Source organism: Mobula birostris, chromosome 10 (genome assembly GCF_030028105.1).
Source record: "Mobula birostris isolate sMobBir1 chromosome 10, sMobBir1.hap1, whole genome shotgun sequence".
In the NCBI taxonomy this organism is placed as follows: domain Eukaryota; kingdom Metazoa; phylum Chordata; class Chondrichthyes; order Myliobatiformes; family Myliobatidae; genus Mobula; species Mobula birostris.
The window spans coordinates 45,352,319-45,371,660 of record NC_092379.1 but is presented as its reverse complement, the minus strand read 5'-3'; the positions used below and the strand labels follow the sequence as shown (position 1 = coordinate 45,371,660).

At 43.2% G+C, this 19,342-nt stretch overlaps 1 pseudogene; it reads right to left on the bottom strand.

Moving 5' to 3' along the window:
• Positions 1-4,230: 4,230 nt before the first annotated feature.
• On the bottom strand, positions 4,231-17,534 carry LOC140203652 (probable G-protein coupled receptor 139; annotated as a pseudogene).
• Between the last annotated feature and the right edge of the window lie 1,808 nt (positions 17,535-19,342).

Below are 19,342 nucleotides of genomic sequence, written 5' to 3'. Positions count from 1 at the left end.
TCGTCAACATGGTTTTGTGCAGGGAAATCCTGTCACAGTGCTTTACGTTTTTGACATATTTTACACAGGGAAGTAGATATTTTAGATGCAGCATTTGTCAAAGCCTGGTATGGAAATCTGATCCAGTAGCTTCTGACGATTCAGACCCAAGGCGAGCTGTCAAATTTGATCCGAAATTGACTTCATAGTTCAAAATAAATATGTCAAAGTATGTCTACTATATACAGCCTTGAAACTCGTCTTCTTACAGTTAGACACAAAAATAGAGAAACCCAATAGAACCCATTAAAAAGACCGTCAAGCATCGAGTTCTCGAAATAAGGAACACGTCGCGCAGACAATATAAAATAAACAAGTAACATTTTGGATATAAAGTTCACGAAAGTGAGTCCACAGTCCCGAAGCCATCGCTGCAGTCTGTTCATAAGCTTGTGCGTGGAATGAAAGAGTAATGGTGCAATAATTAGAAGTATAGTGGTGTGCTGCAGAGATCCTTCAAGTGACTATTGTTGCTTGTGACAGATATATAAATAATACTTACGTGCGTATAGGAGGAAATCGACTGGAAAATTTATGAATGATACCAATAAAGTTCAACTCCGCCATGGACGATTCCAGGCCCGGCTGCGAAAGGAGGAGGTTTGGACACAAGGCTAGAAGCCCTTCCGGTAAAACTCCAGGGTGACAGAAAGGCCAAAAGAAGTTCCAAGGACCTTATTCCTGGAAGAGGGAGTAACTTCACCTAGAAGACGAGGGGTAGGCTCATTGAAACCTATTGAATGGTAAAAAGAGTGGATGTTGAGAGGATATTTCCTCTGGTGGGTGAGTCCAAGACCAGCGGACACAGCGACGGAATAGAGGGCGTCCTTTTAGAACAGAGATTTGGAGATTTTTTTTTAACCAAAGAGTGGTGGATCTGTGACATTCGTTGCCACAGTCAGCTGTGGAGGCCAAGTGTTTGAGCATATTTAAGGCAGAGGTTGATAGATTCTTGTTGGTCACAGCTTAAAGAGATAAGGTGGGGGTGGAGGAAGCAGGAGACTGGGCTGAGAGGAAAAATGGATCAGCCATAATTAAACGGTAGTCCAGACTGGATTGGCCACTTAGCCTGACTCTGCTCCTATAAATTATGGTCATGGTTTAAGTCACGTGGAGAACGCGGAGGTCATAGGGCAAATTAACCTTCAGCCATGTCCCCAGTAGGGGTGATATGCTCAAGAAGATGGAGAAGACTAATGAAGTTACAGAAGCTTCAACTAAGCTGCATAAATACACAGTAAGTAAAATGGGAAAGGGTAGAGCATTAGAAGGTGATGACTAATCTTGACAAGGGTATAGTCATGCACTTTGGGAAGACATATAGCGACAGTGCATATACAGTAAATGATAGGGCACTAAGGAATTTTGATGAACAGAAAGACATGGTTATTCAGGTTCATATTTCCTTGAGTTTTGAAAGCCAATCGACTGAGTGATGAAGACTCATGGAATGCTTGCTTGCATAGGTCCAGCCACAGCATATAAGATCTGGAACGTAATACCGCGAGCCACTAGTTAGACAGCACTTGTAAACTAGTGTGTATTTCTTACGGACATGGTATAAGAGAATGTGACTGCGCTGAAGAGAATATCGACCATGCTGCCTCGTTTAGAACAGTTTAGTTACAGACGACATTGAATGCCTCGGAGTGAAGGAGGCTGATAGAAGTACATGAAAATATGTGCGATATAGAGCATAGATAGTCAAAATCATTAGCCGAAATCATGATATCAAAACAAAAGGACATTGGGTTCTGGTAAGTGAAAGAAAGGTTAAGAAGGTTTTCGGGTGTGAGATTTATTTTTATACAAAGAAATATTTGTAAGCAGTAAGCGCTGATGGACGAGGTGATGAGATCAAAAATCATTTGAAGGGAAAAGATGAAAAACGAAAGCAATCTAGCAAATAATATCAAAATGGATAGTAAAAGTTTTTCAAGTATGTTAAAAATAAAAGACACTTGAGAGTGGATATAGTACCGCTAGAAAATGAGGCAGGAGAAATAATAACGGGGACAAGTGGATGGCTGATGAAATAAGTAAGTATTTTGCATCAGGTTTAACTGTGGAAGACACTAGCAGCATGCCTGATGTTGTAGTGTGCGAACGAAGAACCGTGGGTGCAGTTATTAATACCAGAGAAATGCTGACAAAAAGCTGAAAGACCTAAAAGTACATAAGTCTCCCTGACCAGATATACTGCACCCTTGGGTTCTGAAACAGGTAGCGTTAGAGTTTATGGTGACATTAGAAATTACCTTTCAAAAATCATTGGACTCTGGCATGGTGCCAGAGGACTGGAAAATTGCAAATGTTACTCCACTCTTTCAGAAAGGAGGAAGGCACAGAAAGAAAACTATAAACCATTTAGCCTGACCTCAGTGGTTGGGAACACGTTACAGTCAATTATTAAGCATGAGGTGATGGTGTACTTGGTGATACAGGACAAGGTAGTACAAAGTTTGCACGGTTTCCTTCAGGAAAAATCCCGTCGGAGGACCCTGTTGGAAATCATTGAGGGGACTACAAGTTGGATAGATAAAGGGGATACAGTGGTTGTTGTATATTTGGACTTACAAAGGCCGTTGACAAGGTGCCACACATGAGGCTGCTAATTAGGTTAAGAGCCTATGTTATTACAGGAAAGTTTCTAACATGGTTAGAGCACTAGCTGATTGGTTGGAGGCAAAGATTGGAAATAAAAGTATCATTTTCTGGTTGGGTGCCAGTGTTCAGTGGTGCTCCACAGGGGTCGGTGTGGAGAGCACTTCTTTTTATGCTGTATATAGATGACTTAGGTGGTGGAATAGATGGATTTGTTGCCAGGTTTACAGATGATACGACAATTTGTGGAAGGGCAGGTAGTGTTGAGGAAACAGTTAGGATGCAAAAGGACTTAGGCAGATTAGGAGAATGGGCAAGAAAATGGCAAATGGAATACAATGTTGGAAAATGCAAGGTCATGCACTTTGGTAGTAGAAACAAATTTTCTAAACGGACTAAACTCCAAAAATTTGAGATGCAAAGGGACTTGGGAATCCTTGTGCAGAACAGCCTAAAGATTAACTTGTAGGTCGAGTCAGAGGGCAAATGCCATGTTAGCAATCATTTCAAGAGGTCTAGAATACAAGAGCAAGGATGTGATAGTCAGGCTTTATACGGAACTGGTGAGGCATTTATGGGCCTTTCACCTGAGAAAAGATGGGCTGGCATTGGAGAGGTTCCGGAGGAGGTTCCCAATGTTGTATCCAAGAATGTAAGAGTTATCATATGAAGAACGATTGATAGCTCCGGGTCTGTACTCGCTGGAATTCAGAAGAATGAGGGGGGATCCCATTGAAAACTTTAGAATGTTGGAAGGCCTAGGCAGAGTAGGTCACAACCAATTTTTCCCATAGTGGGTGAGTTTAGGACAAGTGGCCGCAGCCTCAGGATAAAGGGGCGCCCTTTCAGAACAGAAATGCAGAGAAATTTCTTTAGCCAAAGGGGGGTGAATTTGTGGAATGTGTTCCCACATGCAGCTGTGGAGGTCAGGTCGCTGGGCAGAGATCGATAGGTTCTTCATTGGACAAGGCATCAAAGGTTACGTGGAGAAGGCAGGGAACGAGGGTCGAGGGGGGAGGTAAAAAAAAAGGATCAGCTGCTATTGAATGGCGGTGCAGACTCGATCGGCCAGATGGCCTAATTCGGCTCCCATTTCTTACGATCTAATATAATTATTATAGTGTATTTGAGAACTGTTAAAGCAAGGCACTTAATAGATAAGCCACAGACAGCTGCGTGTAAGCAATTTAGTTAGACGGGTGAAAAATTCCGGAAGTGTTTGTTAAACCAGGTAGATCATTTCTGTAATGTACTGTTTGATGACCCCGAGTATTCCAACAGTGGTCTTATCCTAGTGGTCGTGAGACACGGGAACTTGTGACAATCCGTACAGAAGAATTCGCCAAAAGACATTAACATTTCTGTGATATTTTAAATTAAATTCTGAAACAGAATTTTCATTAGCCATTATTGTTCTTCCTGCTTGACCACAGTGTGGTTCTGTGAGGAAGTGGTAGAGATGGCCAGCACTCCATTTGTATAGAAAAATAGTGCATAGTGAATGAATAAAGACCGGTGGATTCTCTCGAACAACTATTCGAAAAGTGCAAATAGTACATCCATCTGAATTGCTTTACTTTCCAATTATCAAATTAAGTAAATACTTAAACCCATTTTAAATTCATCTCTGAATTTTCTTTGAGTGCCTGCATAAATACATGAGTTGGTGCAGCAGCTCAGAAGTAGCAACATGACTCCGGTTTCCTGGAGAATGAATCTTGGATTGCTGGGGTTGAACCGGTCGAATAGTTGCTGTTTGTGAACGGAACAAATAAAAAGTTTACAACACGAGTCACCCATAACACGATGAAACTACCCGAGATAGTGAAGAGTAAAACAATAGACTTCCTTCGACTCTCCATTTCTGAGTCCTTCTGTTTCTCTCCATTACTGTGAACCCGGAGTCTCTTGCGGACTCTGCTCGCTGCTAGAATATGCCTAACGGTGAGTGCGTTGAGCAGCAACATCAGGACGAAAGGGGCACACGGATTTAAGATGTAGTCAATCCAGTTAAATGTTGTCCATAAAACAATCGAATAAAAACTTAACCTAAAGTTGCAGAACCACTGGACATTATTGATTATGTACAAGGGTTCAATTGCAAAGTACATAGGAATGTTTTTCACAAAAGACAGGGCGGAAACCACTCCTATAACAATAGCAGCCGTTGTTTCGGTGCAATACTTCGTTTTTAGTTTTTGCCAGCAAATCGCCACAAACCGATCAAATGTGAAGGCGACAGTTAACCAGACGGAACTGTCCCTGGTTGCATAGATTAGAGCAATTCGAAGTCTGCAGACTGGGGTGGCTTGGAGAAACAGAACCGAGAAATACAACATACAGACCCTGTGTAATATCACCGCCGTGATGAGCACCAGAAGATCCGTCACTGCCATGCCAACCAGGTACCGAGTGATACATCGAGAGAGACCACACCTTCCACGCGACAGGATAACAATCGTCACCAAATTACCTGATTCAAGAGAAAAGACGCATTCAAGATCCTTAGTCTGCGGCACTCTAGTTGCATTGTAAAAATTAAGAAATGCACTACCCAAAAAGACGGACACAGCACATTTAGAATTGCGTAAAGACGTTCAGCTCGGTCAGTGCAAGTCGTGGAAATATGGGTTTGCCTTGGAAATATGGAAATCTAAGACATCTTGGAACAATTTCCACACACTCTGTTATATAGTTTCTTAAGGCGGTGAGTAAAGCTGGAGGAGACAGCTGTCAGTGGAAACTGAAATCACAATAGCAAAAGTTGGGATAGATCTCCCTGATTACATCCGGGATCAGTCCTGCACTTATCAGATAACTGTGAGAATCCTACACGATATCTTCTGAAATTTGGGGGAAAATGTTAATAATATTGAATGCTCATGTCACAATTAATTTGAAGACACCTATCCTATTAGAATTCTTGGCATTGCATGATGGAGATAAAATTAGCATGCTCCACGAATGGAACCAATAGCAATATATAAATACACCTGCACGGATACGGGAAGATAACCTGTTGACTAACTATCGACTCTCAGCTAGATTGGATGCAATAAAAATCAATTGTTCCGTCCATACCTGGGACTCCAACCGCTGCCAGAACAGGGCAATAAATAGCGTACAGCAAGCCCGCCACGTTTCCATGCATCGTTTTTCAGAAGTTATGAAAGTTGCCAGAGCTGAAGGAAAATCGACGCTCTGTGAAATGTAGAAGCTCACCTAATATACTGGTTGGAAATCCTCCACGGGCCGATTAAGTCCTATCACCCGTCATATTGTTTATACCCTTGAGATAAACAAAGTAAATTTTTCGTCTGTTTTTTGACCCTACACTGTGTATTAAATATTGTTGTGATAATATTACGTCGATGCAGAGATACACAACATAGGATATAGATATAATAATGAAAATGATCGCTACATTTTAACCTCAGCTATCCGGCTGCTATAAATTATGAAATGACAGCTTCGTTATTCATCTTTAATATTGTGACAACTACATGTATCATTCTGTGATTTTATGCTCACCTTCTTAACTAAAGACAGAACATTATGGGAACATGCAGTAGATCGGGAGACTTGCAAAATAATAAATGATTCGAAACATGTGACTTCCAAAGGTTGGAAAGAAGACAGGTCAAAATTTAAAGTGACAAAACATGAGCACTCATAATCGGAGGATGGCAAGTACATTATACGTTAACACAAACAAACAAGAATCGGCACTCAAAGAAAGTACAAATATAATTTGCATGTAGTGATTACGACAGATGCCGAAACAAACACCATTATCCATGAGGAACTAAGCGACCAACCCACTGTCGGAGACTTCTAAGTATACATATATGCCCTGGTTCTGTGCGAAAGCGGGAAACACTACGTTGTGCGTAAGTTTCACTTGGGCCAATAAAAGGTGATTTATGGTCTGTAACTCACAATACATTATTAAGTGGAAACTTGTATCCTAGCTTGCTTGAAAAAATAACACAAGCACAGGTGCAAATTGCTTTCGCATCTCTAGCTCATGTGAATAATAAAGAATTTTGATATGTTTTATAATAAAATTAATTAATAAATTGCAGTTGAGGGTAATAATGAAATGCCTGTATCTGGAGATTACAGTAGAAATATTCAATCCATTAATCTATATTGTTAGAAAGGCCTTACATTGGGAATTACAATTTGATGAAAGGATACTCTTTCATTGCTGGGACACCAAATGGAGTGCTAAAGGTTAATACGAAGGTAAATATAAACAAATATTTCTCCACACTTACAGTCCTTACCCCTGCTGTGGAACTAAAATAAGTCCTGTTCCATTGTGAGGCATAACTGACAATTATAGCATAAAGCTGCAGGACCAAAGAACTAAACTAACGCAGGAAATGATAAATCGAGTAATGTACTTTATAACTATTTACAGTTAATTAGGAGAGTCAGAGTGCTTAATATCCTTTATGTTATGCTATCTACTTTTGTTAAATAGTTTCTTGCAAAAGCTGCACATTCAAGTTCCTGCAGCCTTAGTTTCCGTATGACGATGCTTCATTTTCAGCTTCAGGGAAATAATTGCCCTAGACAGGGAACATTGGTTGAAACTTCAATGTCTGAATTATTTCCTAACTTTATACATCAGTCTATTCTCTCTATATTCAACATCCAGACCCTTAGACCGTTTTAAATATAGTTATTTGTCACAACAAAGTTATTATCAGCCATGATATCGAAGCAAATAGATATTCAACGCAGTTCTACAAAGCTCTGGTTGTCATTTGGTGAGGAAACGGCGCTGGTTACAGATTATGGACCATTGCATAAACCTAAAGTATGTATTTGTCACAATGGGGTGCATGGAACGGACCCAAATGCGAGACACAGACACTGAAGCTCAAGGAACAGGACTTGACTAGAGTAGGGACGTGACAGGATACAGGCAAGGAGCAGGGCCAAGAATGCAGACTTGGGCTAGGGAAAGCGGGACCAGGACTAGAGTCCATGGACTAGGAGACAAGGTATCGACTCCGAGCCCGAGACTGGACAAGGACCCAGAACCTGGGTCTTGGCTTGGGCTGGGACCCCAGAACCAGGCAAGGACATGACATGGCTCCAGAACAGGACGTGGCTGGGGAGTAGAGGCGTGAGCTTGGAGACAGGCTGGGTTCTTTGCTCTTGAAGCTTGAGGCTGGCGTCTTGGGTCTTGAGTCTGGAGCTTGGAGGCCGGCTGGGGTCTTGGGTCTTGAGTCTGGAGCTTGGAGGCCAGCTGGAGTCTTGGATCTTGAGTCTGGAGCTTGGAGGCCGGCTGGGGTCTTGTCTTGAGCTCAGAGACCGGCTGGGAACTGGACATCAACATAGACCTGGGACTTGTCCTTCGAAAAGCCGGGACTCATCATTAACACAACACCAACATGAGACAGGACAGTACATAGACAAATAAACTTAGACAAGACGGGACCCAAACTCTCCACACCAAGATGGGACAGGTCCACCTGTTTGGGTAACAGCAGAACTGCTGGACTTACGCTACAGAGACAAAGAGAAGACAAGAATGTCCCCCCCGCAGGGCAACGCCAAAACGGCCTGCCTTACCCCATGGAGGCGAGGACAAGACAAGACAGATCCTGCCGCAGGGCCTCAGCAAAACAGACTGACTTACCCCACGGAGGCGAGGACAAGAAAAGACAACCACGAAAGAACGACAAACAGTTCCATCTCTGCTTCGGGGTTGCTCCGAGTCGTAGTTACAGTCAGCAACTTCCGCTGGCTACAGAAACAACCGGATCCCTGCCTAGCTCGAAGTGGCTGACAGCCACTCAGTTGGCCCGGGAAACAGCCAAATCCATACCACAAAGACTACTCCAACAAGTGGCAACAAGGCTGCATGAAGCGGTGGTCCTCCAACCAGGCCTAGAGATCACGAATGGTTTCACTAACCTTCCATCAGTAGGTTGCTCCAAGAGGGACTGACAAGACAAACCAGCAGCCCACACTCAGCCCCAAGGCTACTTACATTCCAAGCCCCAAGATGGGAATCAGGTGCCTATGCTTAACCCAATCAAAACCAGGGACAGCTGGATGACCCGGAGCCCTGAGTCCACAGACCGGACCGTGAAATGGAATGCGGACTTCACGGACTGGACAGTATTAACATTTCACTGAGGCATCTATGAAGCGTTACCTTACATGTCAGATATTAACTAATTTGAATCATAGTCATAGAGTCTTAGAGACATGCAGCGACTCAACCATTAACGTTACGTAATTAAATAGTTAAATAATCACACTTAATATCAGAGAATATATACAATATACAACCTAATTTTTTTGTTTTTCACAGACATCCACGAAAACAGGAGTGCATAATATTAATGCCATTTTCCCTGAATTATATTACTTAATCCTTCCCCCACCTTCACCTAAAAGAAATTCTAATAACCTGCACGCTGAAGGAAAATTGTAGCAGTTAATTAATTTCTTCCGTTGTGAAACGCTATGCAGTAACAGCCAATAAGGTCAAGTTAGACAGTCACCATCATTGCTCAATACATTGACCAACAACTTCAAGATTTTCACACTCAAAGATGTCATCTCTGATACGTGAATTTGTTCTTAGTGATCTGATACACTATCGGCATGTGTAACCTTTTTTGTTGATATCAATATGATTAGCGGCATGAATACTGATCTATTTACCAATAGTCATCGATGCAGAATTTTTTGAAATGCTAAAATAACTGCCTGAGCTCAGGATGCGTCAATCAAAACTGGTCATTCATGCTTTCCACTAATCTGCGTGCAAAGCCCTGTCTGAAAGTCCATAACAGAATTCTTTTGAACCGAATTCATATAATCTGGAAGACCCAATAACGTGCCAAAGGCCATTGCAGTGTAAATATTACATGGGAAGAAGACAAAATTGTCTTCTACAAAAACATAAAGACTTTGGCTGGAGGTTAAGGCAACTGTCCGGACACCCAATCTTTAGAAGTCCTTGTTTTTGTCATAATCTAATATACGTAATCCTTAGACATGAAGGCATCTCAAGTTTACCTTTCGAGAAAATAATATTGTAGATATAAAAGTTTGAAAATGGATTTTATCAATTTGGAATAAATGGTGAAATACTGAAGCATATTTCAAGCAGTTAATATAAATTAAGTTTGAATTATAGGTTTGAATCCGGTCTCTGGCACTGTAACAGATAATTCAGGGGCAGCCAGAACCCTCAGACATGATCCTAACCAGTAATACACAGCCAAAGAGCTGATCATTTCCTGAAGAATACACATTAACAAAACACGTAGTTGATCCTCGGTGATCCAATGAAACATCAGCATTTTTAGCATTTCCTACTAACCGTTTTCTACTTTCAGCAGAATATTGCCAAATATCGGATGATGGGAGGAAATACGCGCCGTTTTGCATTAGTATGTCACGAATTCTAGCAAGTTAAGTAGTTACTATATCTGAGATTACAAGCATAATTGCTGAAATTGTGTTTCACCATTCCTTCATGGAGGACAATGTAAGAGCAGGAGATGACAGAGGTTTCTAAACCATCTACGAGAAATATTCACTCAATACAAGGAATCGCCAGGGACCTCTGCAAGGATTTTTTAAAATAATTACAACCGAGAAGAAGAGATTCTGCAAGCTCTTGATTTCATACATTAGTTTTCTTGTTCACCTTCTGACGCTATTTAAATATTTTGGTAATTTTAAGTGTTTCCATTGCTATTATCATCCATTAATATTTAGAATCTTGAGAAACCATAGAATAAACAACCTTTAAATGTTTTACAACATTTTTATATTTTTGTCAATCTCAAACTCTTAAAAAATGTTCACAACTTCAAACTCCTTTGTTCTTTGTGTGATTTAGCTCAGTCTATTTCTTCCAGAGTTCTCTTACACCGAGATAGATTTGAAGATTATTTATCAAAAGCTCCACCATTTTTCTTTACAGTCACATAATTGCCGAGAGGAAGACCTTGCGATGGGGCATGGCCCTAAAATGGTCAACAGTTGCTAAACTTCAGAAGCTGAAAACAGTATATTGCTAGGCACTGTAGGATGTCGCTGACAGGAAAAATGGGACAGTACAGAATACATAAATAGGAAAACAGAAATGATCATGATTCCGGTTTAAGATGGTGCAGGTGAAACATAGTGACGAATTGGTGGTAGCAAACAAAACAAAAATCTCCGGTATTAATCACATTTTTATTGGATATGTTACGTACCTTGTAACTGGGTTGCCAAGCCAGCCGAATTGGAACGCTCATTGGAGTCTGTGATTACTGGCAACTAATAAAGTTTATTAAAGAAATAAGTAATACAGTACACTAATCGCAAGGATATAAATGTAACAGATTAGCAATGATAATACACACATATACACAGAAATACGATAATAGGAATCAACCAAGCTTGGTCGCGGTCTCGGGGTAAAATGATCAGTCTTAAGTGAAGCAGAGTTCAGTGCAGTGCAGTTCGAAGTAATCGCTGTTGTTGTACCGTTGGGGGGAGAGAGAGAGAGAGTGAGTGAATGAGAGATGCAGTTGGTTTCGGGCAGACCTTTTGATGTCTTCTGATCCCACTGTGGTCACCGACTGTGACCCCTTCCCTCCGGATACGATTGTTCTTCCGCTGTGAACCCGGCACCCAGGCAAGGGCGGACACATACCCCAGGTTCCACCGATCGTACCTTTACAGCCTGTGAGCCTCTGACCGATTCCCGTGAACCGATCCTCCAAATTCTCACCAACTTGTGGGGGCACACTGCTCTTTCCAGGGTCTCGTGGTGTGTCGTGCCTTAGCAAACCTGCTCTTTTTATCCCCCTGCTGGGGTATCAGCTGTCCATAAAACCTCAAACAGTTCAGGTTCAAAGCAAACGGTCTGTCAATATCTGAATTGTGTTTCTTTCTCGTTAATCTCTCTCTTCTGTTTTATTAGCATTTTGAATGTTACTCCATTGTCTTCCATTATCTCTCTCATTAGCATCATCCGTCCGGTAGCTCTGCTTGGCGTCACACATGACACCCCCACCCTTAAAAGGATTTTTACTGGGGTAAAAATTATGGGCATGAATGCACATTATAAGATACACACTAATATGCAGGTAGTCGTCAGCTATTCGGCTAATACAGAGAAATGTAAGTTTTAACACCTTGACAGACAATCAGCAATCACATTGTCAGTTCCTTTTATACGTTATATCTTAATATCAATTTCCTGCAATACCAGGCTCCAACTTAATAAGTGTTTGTTTTTATCCTTCATTGTGGGCAAAAACACTAATGGATTGTGATCAGTGTAAATTATCAGTGGTTTCCGTGCCGGACAAATATAAACCTCAAAATGTTGTAAGGCCAGTATGATTGCCAGTAATTCCTTCTCCACAGTGGAATAATTTCTCTGATGGACATTAAACTTCTTAGAAAAATAAGCCATAGAGTGTTCAATTTCCTCTTTGTCTGTCTGCAACAGCACCGCCCTGCTGCTTCGTCGCTAGCATCTGTTGCTAGGGAGAAGGGTTTTACAGAAGGGTCTGGCGCCTTCAGTACAGGGTTGTGACACAGAATCGCCTTCAGACTCTCGAAGGCTTGTCGATAAAGGTCGTTCCACACAAACTTCGCATTCTTCGGCAAGAGCTTAGTAAGAGGGAAGGTAATATCCGCAAAGTTTTTGCAAAACTTCTGATAGTACCCCACCATCCCCAAGAACCTTCTCAGGGCTCTCTTGTCCGTCAGGATGGGAACTTCAGAGATAGCCTGCACCTGAGCCTGCATCGGTGCCAGCTGACCCTGTCCTACTACATACCCTAGATAAGTGACCTTAGCGTGGCCGAACTCACTTTTTGCAAGGTTCAATGTCAGGTTAGCTTCAGACAGCCGTTTAAACAGTTCCTCTACTGCCACATTTTGTTCCTCCCACGTGTCACTCCAGACCACTAAATCGTCAATATACGCTTTGCGTCCTTTAACCTTTTTATCACTGAATTAATCATCCTTTAGAAGGTCCCTGGGGCGTGCTTCATGCCAAAAGGTAAAACATTATACTCGTATAACCCAGATGGAGTGACAAATGCTGAGATTTCTCTAGCACGGTCGGTTAAAGGAACACACCAGTACCCTTTCAGCAAATCGATCTTTCTGATGTACTTAGCTCTTCCCACCTCATCGATGCAATTGTCTACCCTTGGGATGGGGTAAGCATCAGTTTTTGTGATGGCGTCACCTTTCTGTAATCTGTACAGAATCGTATGTTCCCATTGGGTTTCGGGACAACCACACAGGGAGATGCCCATTTCGATTTGGATGGCCTAATAATTCCTGTGGCTAGCATGTGTTCAATTTCTTTCTCCACTAGTTTTCCCAAGTTTATCCTATAGGGGTGTTGCTCAATAGGCTGATCTGATGTGACAACAACATCATGTACGTTTCCTTGCATCGCCTCGGGACATCCAGACAGACATCTGCATGCCGATTAATTAGCTTTATCAGCGGATCGCTCTGTTCAGGGGTTAACTGAGAGACCTTATCAGCAAAATTGGCCAAAACAATAGAGTTCTCCATTCTGGTCGGCACCATATATATCTTTTCAAGATGGGTTTTCCCCTTATCATTTGGCACCCCAGTCTCGTTCATTTTTGTTATAACACCGACTAGATCTGCTTTCTGATCGTGGTAAGCTTTTAACATATTAATATGTACTAATTGGGTCAGCTTACATCTGTCCGGCGTCTCAATAACATAATTCAAAGAGACTATCTTTTTAATCCCTTTGTACGGACCGTGGAATCTCGCCTGGAGGGGGTCGGTTATCACTGGAAACAGAACTAAGACCCTATCGCCCACTTGAAACACTTGTTCGCGGGCACGTCTATCATACCACTGTTTCATTTTAGTTTGGGAGTGTCGTAGATTTTCTTTGGCCAGGTCACAGATCCTTTTAAGCCTCTCACGAAATTTTAAAATATAATCAATCACTTTGACTTGTACTGTCGGACTGGACCATTACTCTTTTAGTAAGGTCAGAGGTCCTCTGGCCCAATGACAGAAGACGAGCACGAATGGGCTGAACCCCAATGACTCCTGAATCGTGTCCCTCACGGCAAATAACAAAAGAGGCAAGGCATCATCCCAGTCCCTAGCGTTCTCTTGACAATAAATTTTAATCATGGTCTTAAATGTTGCGTGGAATCTTTCCAACGCCCCTTGGGACTCCGGGTGGTACACGGAGGCCAAAATCTGCTTTGCTCCCATCTCATCCAACATCCGTCGGAATGTGTGAGATGTGAAGACACTCCCCTGATCTGACTGGATTTCCCTTGGCAGCCCCACCGTAGTGAAAAATTTCACAAGCACCTTTACCACTGCAGGAGCCTTGACGCTTGCCAGGGGCACAGCCTCCGAAAACCTGGTGGCGGCGCACATCATAGTCATCGCATACTCTTGCCCGCTCGCAGTTCTGGGCAGGGGACCGACAAATTCCACAATGATTCAGGAAAAAGGTTCCCCGAAAGCGGGTACCGGTCGAAGGGTCGCTTTAGGCAGGACCTGGTTCGGCTTTCCTACCACCTGATAGGTATGACACCGTCTACAATATTCAATAATATCCTTCCTCATGTTCAGCTAGTAAAACTCTTTCATAATTCTATCGACTGTTTTCCTCATCCCAAAATGTCCACCGAGGGGTATCTTGCGGGCCAGGTTAAAAATCTCATCCCTATAAATTTTTGGCACTATCACCTGGTGTACCACCATCCACTCCTCATCTGCGGGCACGGTACTTGGTCTCCACTTCCTCATCAGTACTCCCTCCTTCACATAATTGCCCACTGGTTTTCCTTTTTATTTCTGCTTCAGAGAGAGCTGTCTCTGTCAAAACCATCAGCTCCTCGTCTCATTCCTGTGCCTGTATAAATTCCTTCCTCACCAATGATAAATCTACCTCAACTCCCTCACATCCTTCTGCTCCACTATACTCCTTCTTCTCACTTTCTAACCCCTCCTGGTACAAGGCTGGTAAAAACATCTCAGCTAAATCTACATTCACTTCGGCAGCCTTTCTGGACATGCGCCAAGTCACTGCACAAACGGGATAAACCTGTGAGTCCATGGGCGGGGCCTCAGTCCTGGCAGGCTTGCTTGTCAGCTTTACTGCTGGGTACACATCTCCACCTGCAAGGTCGTTACCGAGTAAGACCTCCACGTCCTCCATCGGTAATTCGGGCCTCACCCCTATCGTGACCGGTCCGGAGACCAAGTCACTTTTTAGGTGTATCTTGTACAAAGGTACTGCTTCAGTCCCTTTTCCAATGCCTTTTATCACACTGACCTCCCCAGTCTCGGTCTCTGCACTAAAGTCTAACACCCTCCTTAAGATCAATGACTGAAAAGCCCCAGTGTCTCTCCAGATCCGTACGGGAACTGGGTTTGACCCCTCCTTCAGTGACACCAATCCGTCTGAAATAAACCTCTTGAGCCCTTCCTGAACTCTATCAGACCTCTTCTCCCCTAGCGGTTTGTTTGCCGGCTCAATACAGCCAGTCGGAATTTCCGTTTCCTTTCCCCGTCTCCTTCTTTGGGGCAAAACACCTGGATGCTTTGTGACCGGCTTTCCCACAATTATAGCATACGACCTCAGGAGACTTCCTACCAAACTGCTTCCTGTCTTCCTTATCCTTCTCACTAGTCCTCGGCTTACTTTCTGGCTTTTCCGGCGGACTTTCTCCGCCCTCTCGACTATGCTTCTGGTAACTCTTTTTCGGGATAAACTTTGCTTTGTGTGTTAACGCGTACTCATCTGCTAACTTAGCAGTTGCGGCTAAGGTTTCTGCCTCTTTTTCATCTAGGTAGGGTCTCATACCTTCAGGGTCACAACCTTTAAATTGCTCAATCATTATTAGCTGTAGTAGTCTGTCATAATTCCCAGTGACCCCTTTCGAGGCGCAACAATGCTTACAATACATCTGCATCTGACGGGCAATCTCTAAATACGTGCAGCCCCACTGCTTCCTCACATTCCAGAACCTTTGTCAGTATGCCTCTGGGATGAACTCATAAATCCTGAGTATAGCCTCTTTCACCACATCATACCTCTGGGCATCTTCTGCTGACAACGCTGAGTAAGCTTGTTGAGCCTTCCCCTTACGTACGCTCTGAAGCAAAACAGCCCACTTATCCCTCGGCCAGTCCTGACTTGCAGCGACTTTTTCAAAATGTAGAAAGTACCAATCAACATCAAAATGGGGGAACCAACCTAATCTCCTGGGTCGCCCTGAACCCCCTCCACCTTGGTTCGGCATTTGGCCTCCCTCTAGTGCCATCCTTAAGTTCTCCAGCTCAAACACCCTTTCCTTCTCTCTCTCTTCTCGTTCTAACTGCTTTACACTCTCTTCCCGTTATAACTGCCTTACTCTCTCTTCCCGTTCTAGCTGCCTTACTCTCTGTTCCCGTTCTAACTGCTTCTCTTCTCGTTCTAATTGCATTACTCGGAACTCGTGCTCGAGTCGTAATTTTTCTATCTGCAACTGCACTGCCTCTTCACCAGGTTTGCTCATAGACCACACCGCCAGCTCCCCGTGGGGAAACATACACTTAGATACATAATGCTCAACGATAGCTCTGTGCATCTCCACTCTCCTCATTGTCGGCTTCTGCTTAAAAAGATTCAACTGTTTGGCAACAGTTGCCAATTCTGATTTCCTGGCATCCTCTAATGCCTCCAAGGTTGGCGCCTTTAGAAATTCCTCAATCTCCATTTCTACTGTTTGCGCTTTTTTTTCTTTCGGGAATTTTAACCTAATCAATTTACCCAATCCCAATTTTGGCGTTCAAAATCCCGGACGAGATCCCCACTTATGTTACGTACCTCGTGACTGGGTTGCCAAACCAGCAGAAATGGAACGTTCGTTGGAGTCTGTGATTACTAGGACCTAATAAAATTTATTAAAGAAATAAGTAATACAGTACACTAATCGCAAGGATATAAATGTATCGGGTTAGCAATGATAATACACACATATACACAGAAATGGGATAATAGGAATCAACCAGGCTCTATCGCAGTCTAAGGGTAAAATGACCAGTCTTATGTGAAGCAGAGTTCAGTTCGGTTTACTGCAGTTCGGAGTAATCGCTGTTGTTGTACCGGTGGGGGGGGGGGGGGAGAGAGAGAGAGAGAGATGCAGTTTCGGGCAGACCTTTTGATGTCTTCTGATCCCGCTGTGGTCACCGATGTTGACCCCTCCGTTCTGGATACAATCGTTCTTCTGCGGTGAACCCGGCACCCAGGCAAGGGCGGACACACACCCCAGGTTCCCACCGATCGTACCTTTACAGCCTGTGAGCCTCTGACCGATTCCCGCGAACCAGCCCGCCAAATTATCACCAACTTGTGGGAGCACACTGCTCTTTCCAGGGTCTCGTGGCGTGTCGTGCCTTAGCAAACCTGCTCTTTTTATCCCCCTGCTGGAGTATCACCTGTCCATCAAACTTCAAACAGTTCAGGTTCAAAGCAAACGGTCTGTCAATATCTGAATTGTGTTTCTTTCTCATTAATCTCTCTCTTCTGTCTTATTAGCATTTTGAATGTTTCTCCATTGTCTTCCGTTATCTCTCTCATTAGCATCATCTGTCCAGTAGCTCTGCTTGGCGTCACACATGACAGATACAATCACTGCTGTCAATAGCCTGTAACTTGCCTTTCGCAGCTGAGATGTTGATCCGTCTTTACGACCTGGACATTTTGCGATGTGAACTGAAGCCTTGACGATGCAGAACGGCTGCAACATGGCGTGAATCGAGGTGGCAGGACCCGGGCACGAGAGCGGGGATTGTGCCAATGTTTGGCCATTACAGGAGCGGACTTGAAGGAGCTTCATTGCGGCAAACCAAGGTGAGTGGAGACAATGCAGATTCGAGACAAGTCCAAGTGTGAAGAATGCCAGAGGTTTCAACAGTTTAAACGCCACGCCAGATTGAAAAGGTTAGGATGTTGGTGCCAGAGCTCCCTGCTCCAGGATGTTTACTCCTCTCTGCGATGAACCAACTACAGTGATGACTGACTTCATGGCTGCGGACTTACTTGAGTGAACCTAAGTTCTAAATGTCATTTGTTTACTTCTATTGATTACACGATTTGTTTTCTTTTCTGAATATCGGGTGTTTGACGGTCTTTTTTTTAATGGGTTCTGCTGAGTTTTATTGTTTTCCGGCTGCCTGTAAGGAGATGAATCTCAAAGTTGTACGGTGGTGCTTGGAAGTTAGTGAACGCAGTAGAATGTTCTCTATTTCTGCATAAATATGACCTAAATTGTGAGGTCTTAACGTAAGTACTAAAACTAGGTAAAGAGAACCCAATTAAATACATGACATAAGATACATTATTCATTTATTTATTGAGAAAAATAATCCATTACATACATTTGTTGGAAAAAGTATGTAGACCTTTGCTTTTATTAACTGGTGTAACTTGAACCAAACGTTTCTAGTAACTGTTGATCAGTCCTGCACATCGATGGAAGAATTTTAGGCCTTACTAAACTGCTTCAACTCTGGGATGTTGGTGGGCTTCCTTGCATAAACTGCTTGCTTCAGGTCCTTCTACAACATTTCCATAGGATTAAGGTCAGAACTTTGACAGGTCCATTCCAAAGCACGAATTTTCTTCTTTGTAAACTATACTGTTGCTTTACTCTTGGCTTAGTGATCATTGACTTGTTACATTATTTAACTTCTATTAAACTTCAGGTGACCGACTGCTGCCCTGTCACTTTCCTATAAAATGTCCTGATACAATTTTGAATTCATTCTTCCCTCAACGATTGCCTGTGTAAGTCCAGCTGTTATTACAACAACTCAGGAGCTGCGTCATAATCCCGCTTTTCTGGAGAATGAAGAATAGTTGATTAACCACAGAGCCCATTGAAAAGATTCCATATTGAATTTGGACGTATAAAAAGTTTAAGACATAGGCCATCCATAAAAGGATAAAACTTCCAGAAATGTTAAAGACTTCCTCCTGCTCTTCATTTTAGGGTCAATCGGTTTCTCTCTGCAGCTCTACACCTGGAGACTACTGCGGGCTCTGTTAGTAATAAGGCTGACTGTGTCACAACGGGGGACATTGGGAACGGATCCTAATGCAAGACACAGACACTGAAGTACTAGGAACAGAAATTGACTAGAGTCTAGGACGTGACGGGAGTTAGACAGGGAGGAGGTGCAAGAACGCAGACTTGGGCTAGGACATGGACTAGACAGGGAAACTGGACAAGGAACTATGAACTAGGAGCCTGGGCTTGGGAAAGTGGGACCAGGACTAGGAGCCTGTGCTTGGAGTCCGAGCCAGAGACTGGACAAGGACCCAGAACCTGGGTATTACCTCAGGCTCAGAACCCAGAACCAGGCAAGGACATGACATGGCTACAGGACAGGACATGGCTGGGGTTTTGAGGCTTGAGCCTGCAGGCTGGGGTCTTGAGGTTTGAGTGTGCAGGCTGGAAGCTGGGGTCTTGGAATGCAGAGGCTGATAACTCGGAGGCTGGAGCTCGGAGACAGACTGGGAACTGTACATCAACATAGAGCCGGGACTTATCCTTCAAAAAGCCGGGATTCATCTTTAACACGACACTAACATGAGACTGGACATTACATAGACATAGATCCGGGACTAATCCTTAGACAAACC